The sequence below is a fragment of the Pleurodeles waltl genome, chromosome 6 (genome assembly GCF_031143425.1).
Source record: "Pleurodeles waltl isolate 20211129_DDA chromosome 6, aPleWal1.hap1.20221129, whole genome shotgun sequence".
NCBI classification, from domain to species: domain Eukaryota; kingdom Metazoa; phylum Chordata; class Amphibia; order Caudata; family Salamandridae; genus Pleurodeles; species Pleurodeles waltl.
This window is the reverse complement of record NC_090445.1, coordinates 1,690,515,991-1,690,538,016: the sequence shown is the minus strand read 5'-3', so window position 1 is coordinate 1,690,538,016 and position 22,026 is coordinate 1,690,515,991.

Genomic DNA, 22,026 nt, shown 5'->3' with positions numbered 1-22,026 from the left:
CTTTAAACATGTTCTCTTTCCGGAATGTGCAAGTGGCAAGTTGTGATGTCAAAAGTCTATGAAGTTGCTCAGTGGTTGTATAAAAATAGGCTCTTGCTTCTTCAAAGGGAATGACAGACTGTATTATGCATTGAAGAATGGGAGAATAGAGGTCTCAATACTGTCTTTTGATGTAGAAGGTGGCAGTAGAAGGTGGAAACATCATTCCTCCTGCAATAATTCTCTATTTATTTAGGCAAATAACAACATACAGTGCCAGGAAAGACACCCAGATAGGAGCAATACATAGCACATTGAGGCACACCTAATCCCTCTATTGTGTGTCTGTCTGGCACGAATTTACAAAGTCTCTCAGTTACAACCTGTCATGTGACTCAGGCTGGCTGCAGGCACAAATGGCCTTAAGGCAGAAAAATGACAACTTTCTAAAAATGGCATTTTTAAAATTGTGATAAAAAAAAACGGCCTTACCATTAAATAGGGCTCTTCACCACAATTCCAGACACCAAATGTGACCTTGCGACTATCTCCCAATTGAAATTTACTTCTTATTAAATATAATAAGGAATCCCCAATGTTATCCTATGGGAAGGGTAGGCCTCACAGGAGTGAAAATTCATTTGGGAGTGTTTTACTACCAGTAAAAGCAAAACTTTAAAGTATATGTTTAATTTTTTAATAACACAGCACTCTTCAGCAACGGGAGATCTTTGGCCTACCTTCAGGGTGTCTTATATATCATAAAAGGGGAGTTGAAGGCTTGGCAGGGGGTTTAAATGCCAAGACGACATGGCAATTTAAAACTACATTCAGGCTACAATGGCAGACCTGAGGCATGTTCTAAGGTGCTACTTTAGTGGGTGGCACAATAAGTGCTGCTGGCCCGCTGGTAGCATTTATGTTTTTTACAGGCCCTGGATATATCACTCAGTAAGGGATGTATACATAAATTAGGTATGCCAATTTGATATAAGCCAATGTAACCATGCACTGGCGGAGTGAACACAAGCACTTAGCACTGGTTAGCAGTGGTAAAGTGCACAGAGTCCTAAGGCCAACAATAATAAATGCAGCAAAAATGGAGGAGGTAAGACAAAATGTTTGGGGGAAGGCCACCCTAAGGCTGACAGGTCCAACACACCAGATATGTTCTCTCCTCAATTCACTTGATGCATCATTACTTCCACTCATCCCAAAATCTGAACAGGGCTTCAGTAACCTCTAGTTTTGTAAATATCCAATTGAGTCCTCTTGTCGCTCTGCTTACGTTTTCAATTAATGCTGCTCACAATTATCAACAACCTCTCTAGGTTACCACCTAACCCATGTTGCTGTGATGTACCAATCAATACTATGGCATTCATTTCACACAACCTTAATCTCAGGTTGCATCCTTCGTTTAGTTGCTGCGACTGAACGCACTATTTGAGTTGCACCTAGTTGTTGTAAATCACTCACCCTTGTCTCCTAAACACTCTTGTTTTGGACATACTCTTACCACTTACTAATTCCCACCTAAATATGTCTACTCTAAATATTGCAATGAGGTTTGCACCAGTCCAGCTTATTAGCTTGCATAATAAGGGAAGAGCAATGGTCCACATGCTACAGGAACCCAACTCTTTTTTGAGTGTATCTAGCTTCCATCAGTGGCATCACGATACATCTCAGCATTTGATGTTAGGCAAGCCTCAAACTTGAAAGGTAAAATAAGAAGGATACGTCAGAGGGGCGTCCGGTGGGACGAGCTGCCACGTCTGTCGGAGAGGTTGGATTCGGGATGTGTTTGGGGAGATGCTCACATGCAGAGTTGATTGGCAGACATAGCACCACAAAGCTGAAATCATCATACAGACAAAGGCTGGTACGAAAGAAACAGGCGCGGAGTCAGGAACACGAGCAGGTACAGTGATAGCTGGATGCTGCGCGGCTTCTCCCCAGCTGTCATTTTTGCTTCATTTGTTCGCCTGCGACTGAAGACATGGAGAGGAAGATGCATGGTCTTGCATCACTGAGAAACTAAAATGCTTCTACATGGGGGCTGGGGGGTGGGATGCAATGCATGGATGGCCAATCTGAGCTCCAAACCCATAGGAGAACAGATGACCAGTGACTGCTGATCAAGACAAGCGTGAGCTGCTATTGGAATAACAAAATACACAAGAGCCAGAGATACATTTCATGCTTCCAATGGGAGGGTGCTGGCAGTGAAGAGGGGACCTCTGACTGCATTTTTAATACTCCGTAAAAAGTGAAGCTCATCAGTGACACGCCAGGGGCATTACTGCTCTTGTGGTGATCAAGATGCAATGAATTTCATTACCCCGGAATAAGTAAATTTGCTCTGCTCTTCCTTCAGTCTTGTAGACGTAGCCTAGATCCCATTACACAGAAATACATCATTGCTTTCCCCTTAACGCTGGTCCTGCTTAGGAGACCCATTAGCTCAGGTAAAGAAGCTTCCAATTGGTTTCTTAAAGTGCCTTTTTCCAGAACCAATTAAATGAATACTTTCATGTCCACCTTACTTTGTTAGCTTGGTACCCGAGTGGTTATGATACAAAGGTCTGATCTAAAGGATGCCCTTAGCAACTGCCTGGGAACTGGTACCCGATTGGTCAGTATACACACAGTTGATTTGAAAGATTCTCTTACTTTGCACCTGAGCAATGTAAGCCTCTTACCCGTTATGCAAATGTTAAAAAATGGGAGAATATTTGTCTCAAGCGAGGTAGCTGGAAAAAACACAAATGGCACATCAGCTTGTCTTTTGGAAGCCTGTTTTAGTAAGAGGAACATTTTTGGAGTAAAGAGAACAGTTTTTAATTTTTACTCAACAATGCAATGTAACTAGCAGTCTGCCTGCTTTTCATTAACTTATATATCTTTTAACCATCAGTGTTGATCAAGGAATGCATATTTCTGAGGTTCAGGGCAAAAGGTAATCAGAAGGCCACTTGTGCATACGATGCATAATAATTTTCAAAATTCTACATTGAGTGCTTCTGAAAAATTGTAAGAGGCAAATCCAAATCTTAAAACAAAACTTGTGCTTTAAAGAATAATGCAAACCCTAAGGTCTGTTTAAGGCTGTGCCCCAGCTGCACAGGGAGTGTCAGTGGCACAAAGTACTTGAAGTGATTGGGCCTAGGTGAAATCTTAATCTGGCATAATCAGAGTAATTTTGTTAATTGTACATTACACTTTTGATGTGACATTACTAAAAAATATGCAATTACACCCGTTCGCGTAGAAATGAGGAATTTGGCACACGAATCCTACTGCAGGAGCAGAGCATCAATGGTTTAGGGAGCACAGCGGATGCTGCTGCTGCTCTTGCTCGGTTACATTTAGTGCCATTTTCTTAGTACAAAATGCATCCCGGGGTCCATTTTGGAAAGAAGCACTAAGTGCTGGGTTACGTTCCTCACGTAATTCTGTGTCATCTTTTTGCGATAATGTTGCGTAAAAACCCTACAGCAAATTACACAAGTTCCACTCACCAGTTATTACCAGTGTGTGCAAAGCTGGCAAACTTTGCTTCGCTCAGCTTCCATCTTAATTACTACTTCTTGGAAATTTTTACCTGGAAAAATTAAGATTTGCTGGTTAAAAAACTCTTGCAAGTTCAAAGAAAAACAGCTTTGAGGAAAACTGGAATATTTCATCAAGAAAGCAGAAGTTAAAGCAAAGGACAAATAATACTATGAATTAGTATGAGCTAACTGGTTTTGTCATTTTGTAGATAAATCTGAGAAACACAGACCATAAAGGTAATTTGTAATAATCTGAAGTTTCAATTAGATTAGCAAAGTCCAGCAAAACATATAATAATTTTTTAACAATGTGTCTAGTACCGAAATTTTCTGAGGTTGTCAGCTTCGCTGAATAGAAAGCTGACAAAGTTTTTTTTTTAAAGTTGCAAAAATGGTGGCAGATCAGTAACTGAATCCAGAATGAATAAAAGTAAGGAGCAGAGGACATTCTTAAAAAGGTAACCATACTGCAGCATGCTGGGAAACACTCTTCCACCTGTTAAGGGGGCTTAGGAAGCTATTTGGACTTTGGCAGTCTGTTTATTCCATTTAACATGTGGCAGAGTACCCCGTCCACCAAACTGATGGTATGCCCACTCCGCTTAGGGTCAGGAAGACCATTATGTTTCTGCCAGAGGTGCCCACTCCTCCAATCAAAGGCTATGGGCCATCCATCTAAGTACCACTGACCATCTACCATGTTTGGGCAGATGTTCTGACACACTTTTTACCTGGTCAAGACTGTCAGGAAAAGTATGTTTGGCCTGAATACAAACAAGATCAAGCATTGGCAAAGCCAATAGGTCTCAGCTTTTTGTCATTATGGTTTTGCCAGCCAGTGCCCGTTGTCGAAAAGCAGAATTACCGAAGCTGTCAGGGAAGAAAAAGAAACAAAAATGCAATGATGTACCCGCATCATTACGCATGCGCATGCGCATGCATGGGTGCCTATGGAATGCAACATACACCATTTCCTTTTTGTTTTATTTACCTGTCCAGGATGGTGTATGCCATTTGGATCAGAAAATAAAAAAGTTAGATTTAATGTATACGAAAATGCGTAGTGACATGCAGCAGAACCGTGCAACAAATGGAAGCTGCTGGGCCCTTCAATAAACATAAAACTAAAAAAACAACTCAAAGGACTAGAAGCATGGTGAGCAATAGAGGAGCAGGTGGGGAGGGAATAAAAGAGAGGTGAGAGAAGGGGGCAAGGGTGCAACAAAGGTACTTGAGGCTCAGGGAGAGTTTATTTTTTAAAAGTAAAAGAAAAAAAGGGTGGGGAAAGCAATGGATGATCTTGAGGATGAGGGAGCAACAAGGAACATACACAGGGTGTTTGTTGAGGGGAAGCAGCACATTAGTGAGAGAAATAAAAATACAAATAAATAATCCCCAATAGGTGGCCGGTGGAAGAATAGAAGTCAGCCAATCAAAAGGGTGGTGAAGAGCCTATGTTCCAGGGGAGTGTTGCGCAAAAAAGAGGAAGAGATGCCATTGGATAAGAGGCAAGAAAACCCAAATGACAATAAAGGCAACTAAAGGAAAGCAACATATAGGCTCTAAGTCCATGTAAGTTTTGATATAGTCCACAAGAGGTCTTTCACAACCAGATATCTAAAAATGACCCCATGTTCCAATAGAAAACTTTCACGGTGTCGGTCCATTAACTGTTTGTATTTCAAAGACTAACTCCTGCTTTTGAAAATAGTTCTTGAAGAAAAAAACTCTGCTGAGCAGTTGTATGAAACATAACAGCCACTTCAGTACACTTAGGGGCATATTTAGGAGGCCCTAGCACCACCTTAGCGCCGCCAAAGTGTCATTTCTTTACACTAAGGCAGTCCTAAAGTGGCTTTTTCCATGCACCAGATTTACAAAGTGCTGCAATGCATGCATTACGCCACTTTGTAAACCCTTGCGCCACATTATGCCTGCGTCACGTATACTGTATGCAAGGTGGTGGCAGGCATAATGTATGCAAGGGTGTGTACCCCCTTTAGGGGGGCTGAAAACATGCTGCAAAGAAATTTAAAAGATTTCCTTGCGTCATTTTCATCTGTATTTTTTAACGCCTGCTCAGAGCAGCCATTAAAAAGAGGCTCACATTTCTTCAATGAGCCTCTGGGTGCTTTGCAGGATTAGGGTCAACATTTTTTATGCTAATCCTGCAAGGTGCCAAACTAGCGGCAAAACTTTTGACGCTAGTTCCCTAACTACCGCCATGGAGTGCCATATCTTAAATACGGGGCCTACATAGTGGTGTTAGGGGGGCACTAAGGGGCACAAGGAAAGTGGCGCTGCACTAAGTGCCACAGCCCTTCACAAACACTGTCCACAATTAGATCTGCAAAATCCATATCAAATGTGGGTGGTATAGGCTGTTTCCACAATGAGTATGTTATCAATATTGCATTAGTAGTTGTCAATGGCAGGTGAAATGGACATATGTGCATAAAAATGGCTGCCATCAGAGGAGCTGATATGCTGCCTGAGCACAAGCAAACTTGGACAGCTCCAACAAATTACAGGGTGGGGCCCCCTCGGCCCCTTCAATGCTTATACATGGTTCCAAAGCTAAGTGGAGATGACCCCCCCCCTCCATTCCCACAGAGCAGGGGAAAAAAGAAGAAACGTGAACTAGCACCGAGCTGAAGATACCGCCAGGCCTTGAGCGCAGTGTAAGCTGGGTCGGGCTTGGGCCGGGCTGCTCCAGGGCCGAGGTGAAGCCACACCGGGACAAGGCTGACCACAAGCATAGGGACCACAGAGGACCCTCCGCTCCTATCAATGTGGGCAGCGCTCCTGGATTGGGAGCACGGTACCAGCAGGAGCAGGCCCATGCTGCGTGAACTGTGGTCTGCGATTGGAATGAATTGAGGCACAATTGTTGGAAGAATGAAGGAACGGGCTGGAGAGCGGCCAGGCCATGAGCAGTGAGTCAACACAAGAGCAATATAGGAGGGGGGATCCTGAACTACTGGAGCGCATTGCTGGGAAAACAAGCTCTGGCACTGCACAATCAATAGGAAAATGGAACAGAGAATTTAGACAAGATGGGAAGGCACTGAAGCCCTGGGGAAGGTCTGCGACTCCCCCCCAGTCCCAAATAACAGCAGCAGATGTAGGGGCGATGAGCAGTGCAATAAACAGAGTCCAGATTTGGGACCACGGGGGAGATCACAGCAGAAGAATCGCAGATGACCCCAGGGGGCAGTAACTGGAGGGCGCACCGATCGGGGATTATAAGACAAACCTATGACCGAAGGGAAAAGTGGAGGACCATAGTCCCCAAATACATGTAGCTAATCAACGACCGAGAGCAGATTGACCAGGACACCACCCTGAGATGATGGCTCTGGGGTGTGTGGTCCTGAACTAAGAATAAGGGAGGAGACCCAACGTCCCCTGAAATAATTAACGGGGACTACCACTGCCACAGCAGGGTGAACCCCAGAAAACAATGGGGCTGGAATACTTAACTAAACCTCAAATTAATCAACACCCAGTGGCTCGAGTGGACGCCACTGAAATATAAAGGGGGTACAGGAGCAGCCTCAAAAATCCCGGCATACCAAAGAGGAAGGAATAGAAAATGTCACAAAGTGCTACGCCCAACGAGAAATCAGCCCCGGGAGACCCCTCACCTTCATCAAACCTAGAAATCAAGAACTTGACCCTGGAAGAGACTAGGGCAATCACAGAAAAAATAGATGGGGTGGCCATCATGGTGGCACTAATGCACCAAGACATGGACCAAATGAGAGACCAGGTAAAAGAACTCGGAACAAGAACTGATGATATGACTGAGATGGTAGATACACATGGTGTGCAACTAACTGATCAGGAGTAGCGGTTAAGAGTGCAGGAGGCCAAAATGACAGATTTAGAAGACAGATCAAGATAAAATAATGTTTGAATCCTGTGATTACCCAAGGGAACCGAGACACAACCGGTGGGACATTTTCTGGAATCGTGGTTAGTCGAAATCCTCCCGGAACTAAGAAAGAAAGGAGAGCTCCAGATGGACAGTGTTAATAGAACACCGGGAGGTAAACTCAAGTCCGGTGCTCCACCGAGAATGTTGATAATGCAGATGCTGCGTTACAAAGATAAGATGAACATCTTCGCAGAGGCACGAAAAAAAGGCACAGTTGAATACGATGGCAACAGAATCTCTTTTTACACAGGCTATGGCATAGCTACTCAACGAAGACAGAGAATGTTTACGGAAGCAAAATGCAAGCTAAGAGAAAAGGGAATGGAATAGGTACTGCTGTCACTAGCATGTCTTTGCATAGGCCTACAGGGAAAAAGGGGTTTGCTTTAATTGTTATCTGAATATGGGACAGGGACATCAGGAAACCAGTGGGAGGGACCCAGGACACATGTACAACAGAGCCAGAACAGCACAACTACATGGAGATGCACAGGAGAGCTTAATATTGCATACATGGTTGTGACTGTACTGTTGTGGAATGTAAAGGGGACACAAAACCCAATGAAGAGACAAAGAATATGGTTCTATGCCCATAAACAGCAAGCAAAAATACTGATGCTACAAGAGACGAATCAATGACCAGAGGGACACAAGAAGCTCTGTGCCAAATGGGGGAGTAGGTTCTGGTGTTCCAGTTTCATGTCCTCAGCAAGGGAGGTGTTGCTGTGGGTAGATGAAAGTATCCCACTTAGGGTAGCATGTGAACTGAAATCAGCAGATGGCCAATATGTGGGCATTGTGGGTGAAATCAGGGACAGATCCATGTTTCTTCTGAATACATATGCTCCAAATATAGACACACTTGATTTCTTTAAGATAGTAACGCACATTCTCATGCCATCTGCACATTAAGACATACTTTGGATGGGCGACTGCAAGTGTATATTAGATAGACAACTGGACAGCACTAGACATAATCTTAAATGGCTTGGTTGGTCCTCGAGGGCCTTGCTAGAAGGCATGAACACTCTTAATCTGATAGAAATATGGAGGACGCAACATGGGGACCAGCAGGGGTGCTCCTTTTATTCATCACTTCATGGTACATTCTCTAGAATAGATAATGCATTAGCACACCCTGAGCAACTGGAACAATATTGGGAAAACACACTATTTATATCACACGCTATCTGATCATGCACATTTAGCAATGGAAATAGCAGACCAAATATACGTGGTACCTATACCCCAATGGAGACTGCAGCCCTGCGCATTATTAGATCAGGCATACCAGGAAGAAATACAGGAGGCGATACAGGAATTCTTCACAATGAATACAGGAACAGCAGAATCAGCAAGAACATTGTGGAAGGTGTTTAAAGTTACCATAAGAGGAAGGTGAATGGGGACAACATATGGGGTACTCAGAGCATAGGGTCACAAAGTTACAATACTTGAGTGACAAATCACAGATACAGACAGACAAGCCCCACACACAACAGAACTATGGGAGAGGCGGCACAGATTGCAAGGTGAGCTAGATGGAGCCCAAGATACATTAGGGAAACATTATTATGAGACATACACTGAAAAGATATTCAAACAGGGTGACAAGCCGGGCAGATTCTTGGCATGGTTAGTTAACGGGGAACAAAGCGGAAATGTGGTGGTTTCTATTAAAGATGCACATGGAGCATCCCTGACCACACAGGAAGACATTGTGCACTGATTTGCAGAATTTTATGATCAGCTGTAAGCGTAAGTAGACAGGGAGGATGAGGCAGGAATTGCAACTATATTAGATGAGGCACACATTCCCATCATGGAGGCATTAAATGCCCCGATTGAGGAGTGAGACATGAAATGGGCAATCAACCACACAAACATGGGTAAGGCAATGGGTATGGACGGTTTAAGTGCAGGATTTTACCAGGCATATATGGATTTACTATAGGGACCACTACTACCAATTTATAGCAAAGCATTTGAGAAAGATACGCTACCTGGATCACTATGAAAGGCTATCATTATACTGTTACCCAAGCCCAGTAAAGATCCATCAGAATGCAAATCATACCATCCTCTATCAATGATTAATATGGACGTAACAATATTGGGAAAAATATTAGTGCACCGACTGTCCAAGGTCACTGACTGGGTTATACACAGAGATCAATGAGGATTCATGGGCAGACGCACCACCAACATTAGATAGGCCTTCCTGATTATGGAACAAGTAAAAAAGGGAATGGAGAATTGAGCATTGGCCAGCCTGGATGCGCATAAAGCATTTGACATGGTAAATTGGGCATTCGTGAAACACACATTGTGCAGATATGGGTTGGGATCCAACTACTTAAAATGGGTGTTGCTGCTATACACCAACAGTAAGGCCAGAGTGAAGGTGGGTCTCAGAGTATCCGGGGGATGGTCGATAGAGAGAGGGACCTGGCAAAGATGTCCCCTCTCGTCACTGATCTTCATAATGGTGACTGAACCACTGTCCCGGGTTATACGTTCCAAACACAAAAACATTGGGGTCCTGGTGGGAGATAGGCAGGAGGTCATATCACTTTATGCGGATGACATATTGCTAACCATAAGAAATTCGGAGGATACACGGCCCGCAATATATGGCACTATAGAAACAGTGGTGTCCTACTCAGGATTCCACTTGAATGCAAACAAATCAGCTACAGGAACCTATTTACACAGGTGGTGGACATGACTGAATGTGGGAGACTTCTTGAGAATGGTGACTCGAACACTGGCAAGTATAACTGACATACAGGTCCATCCCACGATACAGATGTGTTTCCTGGGCGTGTTGCCACAAACCAAGCATACAGAGCATGCAGAAAAGGTGCTGGAATTAGGCTTAGCTGTTGCTACAAAATGCATAGGTCAACGTTGGATGACCAAACGGTCTCCCACCTGGAAGCAACGGCTATGTGAATTTACACGGTGGATAAAAGCAGAATGCAGAGTGCGTCATCAGTTGATATATGGTGGGAACAATTGGGGCGGTAGACTGGAGTGTGATAGGATGGAAATCCGGATACAGCAAGAGTACGAATGATTGAATACAGAAAATACACAAGGTGCTTGAGAAGAGTAGCCCAATAAGGATGTGAGAGTAACAGGAGAGAGGGCACATCCTGGGTGCAGCAGTATCAGAAGGTGACACATGTAGAAGGATTGTCATAGGATGAACGCTGAGCTCTGGCTTGATACAAATAATGGAAATGCGCATGTGACTGTCCACTCGCTCTATGAAGGGGGATGGGGGACGGAAGGGAGGGGATTGTTACTATTGTATTGTATCAATGTTCACTTGAAAATCAATGCAACAAATATGGGAAAAAAAGAAAATGTCTGCCATCAAATGCAGGTACACCTGCATCCAATACAGTCACCCCTTGTTCCATACTTCTATAGTGTTTAACGCCCATAGTTCTCTTAGTAGGGGGTTCTATGGTGTGCTGTCTTCCAGTGAAGATGATCCTCGAGCCTTGTTGTAGGTTTCTGGTTTATACTGGTGTTTGGAATCTTCCGGCAGAAGAAAGTTGCAGTAGTCAGAAAGTGAGTGTGCTGCTGAATTCGGGAGAAGTAAGGTGTGACAGGTAATACATAAAGTTAAAAAGAACTTTAAATCACTCAGAGCTGCATTGAGGAAAAACACATTTTCGTTATTTCCAAAATCTCTGCTCTCAAACTTTGTTTTTCTTTTAGAAAACCACGAGAAAGGTTGTTTGTTCCACTGACTGAAGCCCTAAGAGGATTGCAAGTCCCTTTGGAGACAATTTATTGGGAGAAAACACCGTTAATGGACTCAAGCACAGCGCATTCCCAGTGGACCTGATTTCTTTGAACAGAATGTATTTAATGGAAAGAAAACTTCTCAAATCCTGTACAGGCATTTTCGTACAGCAACATTGCACCTTTTGTGTAGAGCGTGTTTGACAGGAGGCATCAAAAGACAAATAAAGCTCTGGTGCTCCCAGGAGAGCGCACCCTACATTTTTAATAGATATTTGTGCAATCAAAAAAAAAAAAAAAAGTTATACAATTTTCAGGCTGAGTGGCTAATTAAATGATACCCATCGAAGAGTATGACATATAATGAGAGAATCGTCACAAAGGGTGAAAAATTATGAGGCCACTCGGAAACACTCAAAATAAATGAAGAATTAGAGGCATTTCAAACAGTGATTTTAATGAAATATTTGAAGCAAAAAGAGATTTGCATGAAGTAATAGAGTGAACTAGTAGTGGTGACATGGTAGAATTGTAGGAGAGCGACTAGAGCCTTATGCCTTACATGGCAGATGCCCTGCCCGTCTTATCACAGGTGCACACAGGATATCCCTCACGTGGAGACGAGGCAACCTGTCCACCCAACCCTAACTCAGGCCTTTAGTCAGGGCCACTGGAATTATGCCATTTTGCAGCTACAACATTTTCCACATAATTATGGATTTGTCACATTTCCCACCTTATCCTTCATCTGCTACGTAATCTGCAGATTTTAATTTTAAAAAATGGGTCTAGCTGAAACGGATCAAAAGTTACTGAAAACACTGGAACAAGTTGCCATGCAGTGGAAGTCTATTCATGAAGGATTCACTTTTCTTTCCCTTCTTACTAAAATCCAGTGACCCTCCCCTCACTGCACATCATCTGGCCTCGTACACCCAAACCAGGTTCTCGAAAGCCGCGGCATGTCCTAGACCTCTCTGAAGCACACCTGCCCCCACCTTTGGTAAAGTAGGTTGAACTCAGGTTTATCTCTAACAGATGCATTGAAAGATGCAGGTGTGAACTCAAAAACATGTAATAGACTAAAGAATTGAAGCTGCACCAGGAGATAGAGTTGGTTGGTGTTGGGAGTGTGCAGGCGTGGAATGGAAGGGCTCACGTGTGCTGGTGCGGGTTCCTCTGGGAGGATGGACTGGTTTTATGCAGCGGCATCTCAAACCTCCAGTTCTATGTGGGAGTTCTGGGTCTTCCAACAAGGGATAGGGTGAAAAGCTGCCAAGTGGCACACTTGCCCCCGCATGCCCCAGGTAGGCCTCAATTTTAAAAGAAAAAAAAAAACAAGCGAAGGTCCAACCTGTCTATAGCTCTCTCCCTTTTGAATAAACTTTGCAAGGCTCGGAGCCGTGAGGCTGCTGGCCTTTACAAGGCTTACATTTGCCTTGCATTAAAGGATAACATCACCATTTTGTTAACACTGTACATTGTGACCCCATGGCAAAAATGATTGTATAAAGCATACAAAGCTGTCTCGTTAGAAGGTGCTTTACGACTGCAGACATCGGAACCTAAAAAAAATTAAGAAAAATGTTTTGGATAGTTCTAATCTCTCAGAGTCCTCTGGAAAACACACCTGATCTGAGAAGAGAATTCCTGGTGTAATGTTAACTTTCCTGAATTATGATAAAATATACTTTCTTCCAAATATTCAGCAGATGCTGAAACGTGTGCCAAAAGTGATAAATATACAAGTTATGTGGAAAATGCTATGGACATACAATTATGACATTTCGGTGACCCTGCCTCAAGGGAGCCATCTGCACTCCTGTTCTGGATATGATGAGATGAAATCTGAAACCTTTGCACACTAGTTGGTACCACATAGAGTACTGATACTGGTACTGGTGAAGGAGAATAACGAATGGGCAGCTCATCCATCTTAATGCCTGCCACGTCACCTTCAGGTGCACCTGACATGAATACAAATTCATGAGTTTGGCCAACTTTTAAAGTGTTATGTAGGAGTGGTGTGTACATCCTAACGCCTCCAGGAACAGCGGTGATGGTGGTGATCTTGGAATACCTAACTAGGTGGTGATGATCTTCTACCAGTGGTGATGTGTAAGAGGAAGATGACCTAGTACCTCTTTTATGGTTCCTACTTGCTGCAATACGGTCTACGTAAAACCAGAGACTTCAGGCACATTTTATGCAAAATCATTGACTCCAAAACACTGGCTACACTGGAAACAGAATTAAGAGATGGGCAACATTTCCATATGCTTGCAGTTTCCCCCATAAGTTCCAGGAAGTCACACCAGCTAAAACTTATCAGGGAAACGTCTTGTAAAAAGGCAAAACATGCAGAATTTGGTGTGCTAAATACCAGTTCTGCATGTTATGCCTCATTTTCCTGTTGAAAACTTGGAATAGGAGGTGTTTATTACACTGTAAATACCTCACCCTGAGGTTGTGGTACTTACCAGGTGTTGTAAATACCTCACCTATTTCGCCTCACTTGCAATGAGGGCCTTTGTATTCATCAAAGATATGTTTGCAATTGATCTTATGACGTGTTCCCTCATGCTTCACCTAGAAGGAGGTGAACCAAAAGGCTACATATTAGGCGTTCATTGTGTGATGGCGAGACAGAGACATGGAATACATCGGGAGGTCACTTTTTGAAATAATTTCCCACCCTTTTTGAGAAGAGACAAGAGCATGTAGGTCTCAGCAGGGGTAGAGCTAATAGGTAAGGGCAGGGAGGACGGGTGAGTGCGGACACAAGTGTGTGTCTCAGAGCAGTTAGTCATTCACTAAGACAGGGAAACTGACTTTTTGTGTAGCATTCATTTAAATTTGAGTCAACTCCAAAAGGATAGAAGAAGATTAAAAACAACGGTAGCAAAAGAAAACTGTTGGCCATCTCCAAGCCAAAATAACCTGCCTAAAAAATATCTGGACCTTAAATTCATAACATGAATGAACAAGGTACAGTTATTTTAAATAGAGATATCCTTGGACTAGAGACACCATCGAATGCCTTCCAGAAGAGTGAATGTATTGTAAAAGAATCAAAAGAGCACAGGAGAATTGACTGAGAGATCAAATCCTGAGTCTCAAGCTGCCTCACTAACCAGAAGTCCTGTATACTTTAAATTTGTAAGAATAGGATAAAATTCTTCAATATTAGATCTTCGCAGCATCTATCTGAGAGTCCATTTGTCTCCATTCCAAACCTTACCTAATAAGAAAACTGTCGGTAGAGTCAGAACTCACTTTGAATTGGTCAGATCCCTCAGTATATATTTTCATTTATTGGTTCAATTTTCTGAGATCTGGTTATTATTGCATCTGCATCAGTCCTATTAAATATTTTTCTGTGAGTTGAGCACCTCTCTTGCTTTTCATTTTGCCCGAAACCACCCTGTGAACGGCCTTCAACTGCGTGCAACAGAAGTTGGCCGCAGGGCCTGATGTGCAGCCACGTTCGCTACCTAATCCTATCATAGCCACCCAACCATTGCTGTGCATGGCCTTTTTGTGCGCAGGAGGCAGACTCTGCAGTCACTCTGCCGTGGCTACCAAACTCCCACTACGCACTGCCGGGCAGAGAGGATATTGGATACAGGGCCTACACCCTACCCCCAACCCAGAGAGGCCACTGGGGTATAGGGACAGACAGGGCCTGGCCTTGATATATATATATATATATATTAAAAAGAGGTTTATTTTAAGTTTTGAAAATGTACTTCCTAACTGGGATTAGCTATGAGCCTGCACTACTGTTTCCCGTTGGTAATGTAAATTTGGTTGCAGATTTACTGTACTTTCTAATTTCTATGTACAATATTGCTTAATTATTCCATTATATCACTTTAATACTTTATTTTTTTAACCCAGAACGATAATCTACTTTATTTAGATAGATAAATGCATAGCTATTAAAAACCATTGGGTGTTTTGTTTTTCCTTAAAACTGATTTTCCATCTCTTAGTATCCTTTAATGTGGATTCTCTGTTTCGCTTTTTCTTTAGTTCACATACATCAGCTGGAAACACTGTGGTTGTGGGCAGGGCTTTAAGTGGGATGAAAAAACTAGGGGTCCCTCGAATGGGTGTGGCCTGTATAATTAAGGGTGGGACTTAAAAACACGATAGGCTAAAAATCTGTGCTTAGCATAGTGTGCTACTAGGATGGTATTTTACTGCTTCTTTCTGTATCTTGCATCCAGATGTATAATGCAACAAGTAACAATACACCTACAACAAGCCAGGGCTATTGGCTTTGTCAATTGTTGTTTAAAAATCTGTGCTTAGCATAGCGTGCCGCCAGAATGGTATTTTACTGCTTCTTTCTGTACCTTGCATCCAGATATATAATACAAGTAACATTTCACCTACAACAAGCCAGGGCTATTGGCTTTGTCAATGGTGGTTAGTTGCATAAGACAGTGTCTTTTTTGTATATAACTTTGAAAATGCTTGTTCCGAAATTAGGCATTGAAGGAACTATAACGAGTCTCTTTGAAGTTATATCAAAGGCAGTGAAGGGTGATACTGACGCAGAGTTAAGGTTTTTTTTTCACCCTGAGGGTGAGGGCAAAAATGGAGAGCCCGATAGGTCCCCGTCTCGGCACCTATTTTTTTAGAACAGCCGGTGCTGAGCACCGGCAGGACCCGGCGCATTTAAAGGCCTGGTTGTGGAGTTTAGCCAGAAGATCTGGTGACAGAGTGTAATGTGGGAAAAGGATGGCAGCAGTGATACTCTGTTGTGGCAACACATGGGTGGCTTAAATCTGATTTTCAGATTTGGCTGGGTATTTGGGTGAGACCTCGGCTTCCTAAGAAATTTAAGACTTCCCACTAAATCATGTTTTTGAGGAGGAGAGGTCAAGGGTTTTAGGGTGAAAGTGTTCATGCGCAAAAGGGTCGCTCAAGCATCCCATTTACAGCCATTGGACCCCCACCTCTCACAGCTCGCCTTTCATTGGGGAGTAGGGGGGGGGGGGGGGGGGTTAGAAATATTCCCAATAAACTATCAGTAGGTCCTGCGGCAGGGATGCTCTGCTCTCCCGCCGCTCCGAGGAGCGCGCGCGCGGGGCCTGTTATTTATAGCTCCTGGCCGCTCTCCCGTGATGGGGTGATATTGCAGCCAGGATCGCTTCATTCCCGGCCCGCCGTCTCTTCTGAGCTCTCCTCTGTAACTACATGAATCACTCAGAGCCGGACTGCGGAAAATAAACCTTTATTGCCCGGGCTCCCTTTCTGATGGCATCTCAACGCGCGCGCATGATCCCGCCGCCTTTATTTATGGCTGTTCGAACATAAGATATGTATACATACAGATTTGTGAAATCAGACAAGTGGGCCGCGTTCTTTTATTTATTAAAGGAAAAAAATCCATTGAGGTTAAGCAGGAAATGTGACATACTGCGCGCGCGCTCTCATCCAGCAAATGTAGCGGTGAAAGTCTAGCTGCAGCCGACTCCATTAGCACGCGCGCATCTTAATCTTTCTTCTGTGTCTATTACTGTGGTTACAGATCAGTGCTGAAGACAGTTCAAGGAGGTGCCGAGTAGGTCTATAAAGATAAGTGGAACTGTGGAAAGCTCCCGAGCAGAAGCAAACAACTGGGTTCTATATAAGAACGTCCCAAACACACCCATTCAATTTCAACTTAACACATTCAATGAACACTTCAACCTCAGTAACCACTATGGAAACATCTAAGTCCAAAGAACCAAGAACACAGTGCACAAACCATCACTCGAACACACACAAATCAGAAACATATAAAAAACCAGACAGAACTCTACCGTAATACAACAGAAACACATACAACGGGAAACAGGACACCACAGCCATACATAAAATCAAATAAAACACAGGAGACAGAGCACAGCTGCTATACTTCAGGAACACAAACAACACACTGAACACAACACTACAACCACACGGAGAGCATACATTGGAAATACATAGAATATATGAGACAGAACACAGCAAACTTACATCAGAAACACGCTGAACACATAAGAGAGAACACCACAACCACATTTCTGAAAACAGATAAAACACATGAAACAGAGGACCACAACCATAAATCAGAAACACATAGAACTGGAAAAGGAATACAACAACCATACATAAAAGACATACAATAAATGAGACAAACCGCCACAACTGTACATCAGAAACAAAAAAACACATGAAACACAACAGAACCACACTTTAAAAACACACAGACACCGGATAGACCACCATAACCATATAGCAAAAACACATACAACATGAGACACAACACCAAACTGTACATCAAAAACCTACAGAATACAAAACAGAACACCACAACCATAAATCAGAACCATATATAACACGACACAAAAATCATACATTATAAACTTGTAGAACACATGAAAGAACACTACAACCATATATCTGAATCATAAAACATATGACAGAACAACACAGCCCCACATTAAAAACACATAGAAATAAGAGAGAACACCACAATCATAAATATGAAAAATATGAAACACATGAAACAGTACACCATAACCGTACATCAGAAACACAAAGGACAGGAAAAATCATACTAAAATTAGAGGTCAGAAACATGCAGAACAAGAGACTGGGCACCGTATGTGTACCGATTATGAATCACAGATATGGCACTTACCCAGCAACATAACAATCAGTATATATCCATCTGCCAGGCTGTAGGCATGTCTACCGACCTAGGAAATGCATACGCATTCAAGAAAGCCCTACAACTACACATCTTCAATGCCAAAACGATAAACCTGATGCTCCACAAATGAGACATAGACACTAGGGCACAATACACAAACCATATCCTGCAGATCAAAGGTGGAAAACCGAGAACCACATGGAAAGCTGACAAAAGAGCTACATGGTCATATTAAAGCCAAGTTATATATGGGAATATTTTTAAGAGTCCCAAGGCAGTGTGGACATCCTGGTTCAAACTGTATACATTAGAGCCACTGGGGTCCTGCTGCTTTTATTGAGCCAAAAACTGGGCACTTGGAAAACCCATTTAGCACTTGGCATTCAGATAAACTCAAGCAATCCAAGATTTACTCAGGGCGGTGGGTTTGGAGTTAGAGACTTAGAACTCAGTAGAATATAAAATACCAAGCAATAAATAATTATTCAACTAGTGCATTTACAAGCAAAACAAAATGTATTTTATTTCTAACACACAACACAATACTGTACATAAACACCAGATGGTGCTTTGATTGGTGCACCAATATCTTAATTAATAATTGGGGTGGCTTTAAAGACAACCTAGGCTGTTCCTCTACCACAAGGATCAAGTGTTAGTTCCATGCAAAGAAGTCTTTAGCCCTTTAAAAATAATTTGTTGGAAGCACTTGTTGGGGATTCTTTATGCCCAGTTGACTCTTTCTCAGGAGATATTGCAATCATTGGTCCCCAAAGTGATGCTCCTGCTCCCTCTCAGTGCCGTACTTGCACATTACCTGTCTGTTCTTCTTGACTGCTGGTGTCAGGCATGCAAGGTCTGCAGATGTTGCAGCAGGGGAGGCCAGAGCATCTCTTGTGAGGTGCATCCACGCATGGCTCCTAAACTGGGAATCGTCATGCGTCTGTTCCAGCCAAACCATGTTTGTTATGATCCATTTCATGTAGTCATGCAGCCACAAGGCCAGGTGAGCACTGAAAGCACCAGCATCATTCATTAGGTAATTCTGCACCAAAACAAAGTGGAAATCAGTATGTGGTGAAACCAACATTCACTCTTTTCTTCATGGAATGGCTCATGAAAGTTTATTAAACTGATTGGACAGAAGGGACCAGTTGTCAACCAACATGTCTCAAAAAGGACTGACAAGTGCTTGGCATAAGGATCTGAAGACTCTGGTGGGAATATTTTAATACTTTATCTGCAAAATAAATTCACAATTGAAGAAAATTTTCACCATGAAACATATTTTCTCAGAAAATAGACCAAAAATCTGAAACTCAATACTACCAATATATATTTTCCACTCTCTTCTGCTTTGCTCATGACTAAACTGAAGAAGCACCTCAAAATGCCTAATACCTCAACACCTAGTGACCCAACCTATCAAGATCTTTTCTTCCACACATGCTGGCCTATATAAATCCAACTGCAACTCAATTATTCATGTTCATCAATATTTGCATGTGCTCTGTCACCCTATCATGTCATTATTCAATCCACCAGGCTTGTGTTTCCCCCCACTATGAAACACTCACTCTGCACCCATGCCTGAGAGTCATGACATTACTATATATCAACCAACTAAATAAATACATAAAATTATATAAAACAGTTCTATTCAACATTGAGCATCCCAGAAAGCTGGTGGATGAGTATGAAGGGATTGTTCACACGCTCATAGCCTTTAATACCAAGACCAGTCTGGTGGCTAAATACACAATTTGTTGCAGTTTCATTGAAGAACACCGGAGGAGACTAATGTAGAAACTTGCCCATACTCTAGTCTTGAAACCAAGATGGATCTTAGCATTAATGGTGGACGACTACAATGCCTGAAAGGTGTCATATTTTTTTTCCAGTATTTACTGGTGCCGTAGTTCATGTAAATTTACAGCTTATATACTCCAGACTTCTTAGACTGGAAATTATTCCCAAGGTTTACTGACTTAGAGTAGTTTCTATCCCTACTGAAGCAGGACAGCCAAGACACCCCTAAAACTACCGCAACACTCCACCCCTCTAAAATCTAAACTACCCCAACCCCCCACCCCACCCCTAAACCTAAACTACCCCACCCTCAAAAACGAAAAATACCCCAACCCCCCACCCGCCCCTAAACCTAAACTACCCTGACCCCCACCCCCAAAAACAAAAAATATCCCGACCCTCCCTCCCCCACCCGTAAAACTACTGCGACCCCCACCCCTAAAACCTAAACTACTCTGACCCCACCCCTAAAACTACCCCCACCCCACCCCTAAAACTACTGCGACCCTCCACCACCCTAAAACCTAAACTACCCCGACCCCCTACCCCGCCCCTAAAAAATTAAAATACCCAGACCCCCCACTCCTGCTCCTAAACCTTAACTACCCTGACCCCCACCCCAAAAACTAAAAACACCCCGACCCCCCAACCCTGCCCTAAACCTAAACTACCCCGACCCCCACCACCAAAAACTAAAAATACCCCGACCCCACTACTAAAACGACTGTGACCCCACACCCCTAAAAACTAAACTACCCCAACACCCCCACCCCGCCCCTAAAAACAAAAAATACCCGACCCCCCACCCCTAAAACTACTGCAACCCCCACCCCCTAAACTACCCTGACCCCTGCCCCTAAAACTACCCCGACCCCTCCACCCCACCCCTAAAACTACCGCGACCCTCCACCCCCTAAAATCTAAACTACCCGACCCCCCACCCCGCCCCTAAACCTAAACTACCCCACCCTCAAAAACGAAAAATACCCCAACCCCCCACCCCGCCCCTAGACCTAAACTACCCTATTCCCCACCCCCAAAAACTAAAAATATCCCAACCCCCACCCCACCCCTAAAACTACTGCGACCCTCCACCACCCTAAAACCTAAACTACTCTGACCCCACACTTAAAACTACCCCCACCCACCCCTAAAACTACTGCGACCCTCCACCACCCTAAAACCTAAACTACCCGGACCCCCCACCCAGCCCCTAAAAAATAAAAATACCCAGACCCCCCACCCCTGCCCCTTAACCTTAACTACCCCGACCCCCACCCCAAAAACTAAAAATACCCCGACCCCCTAACCCTGCCCTAAACCTAAACTACCCTGATCCCCACCACCAAAAACTAAAAATACCCCAACTCCCCACCCCAACCCCTAAAACTACAGCGACCACCCCACCCCTGCCCTGAATAGAAAATTACCTTAACCCCCTACCCCTAAAAACCCGACCCCCCAACCCCCAAGTAGAAAATTACCCCGAACTCCCCCACCCCCACCTCTAAAAACAAAATAAACCCGACCCCCAGCCCCGGCCCTTAAAAAAAATAAAAATAGCTGAAACACCCCAACCCCTTCACCCTCCAACCCCACCTCTACCCCTAAAAAGTACCCCAACCTTGCCCCAACCCCACTTACCTGACCATGTCCTCTCCCGATGGATCTTTCTTTTTCTCTGCCTTAACCACGCATGTGTTTTGTTTGGCACATGTGTGGTTAAAGGAGAGAAAAAGGCCTGCGTTGTTCAGGCAGGCGCTGTTCCGCTTGCATGAACAATGCAGGCGTGGTTCCAGATGCGTTGTTCCGGATCTTTCTCAAATGGAAACAATTCTGCAGCCTGTATCCTGCTAGGCTGATGGGCAGAAACATCGGTCCGGCACAGTGGTCGCCACTAAGGCTGCAGCCACCCTGTTGGGAGTTTGGCAGATGGGTTATCCCGTCCGTCAAACTCATAATTAGACCCATATTGTACATCCTGCAGTTGGGGAGAAACTTCCAGTGCACTATATATGTGTGATATGGATTTTTGTAGCCTCACCCTTTGTGAACAAGTATTCGATCTTAGCCTCACAGCCGGCTGGCAGACTAAGTAAAGTAGATAAAAAAAATCAGTTCTGCCAAACCAAAAATCACCTACACAATGGTCCCTTGATTTAAGGGTTCCACCCATGAGTAAAGTGTGAGGGTGGTCCATGTCTGCCTCCAGTCAATGCCATTGTTCAACATTCTCAGTAAAATTTCTAAATTCCTAATATTGGTGTAAGAGGTGTGTTGATTCTGCCTTG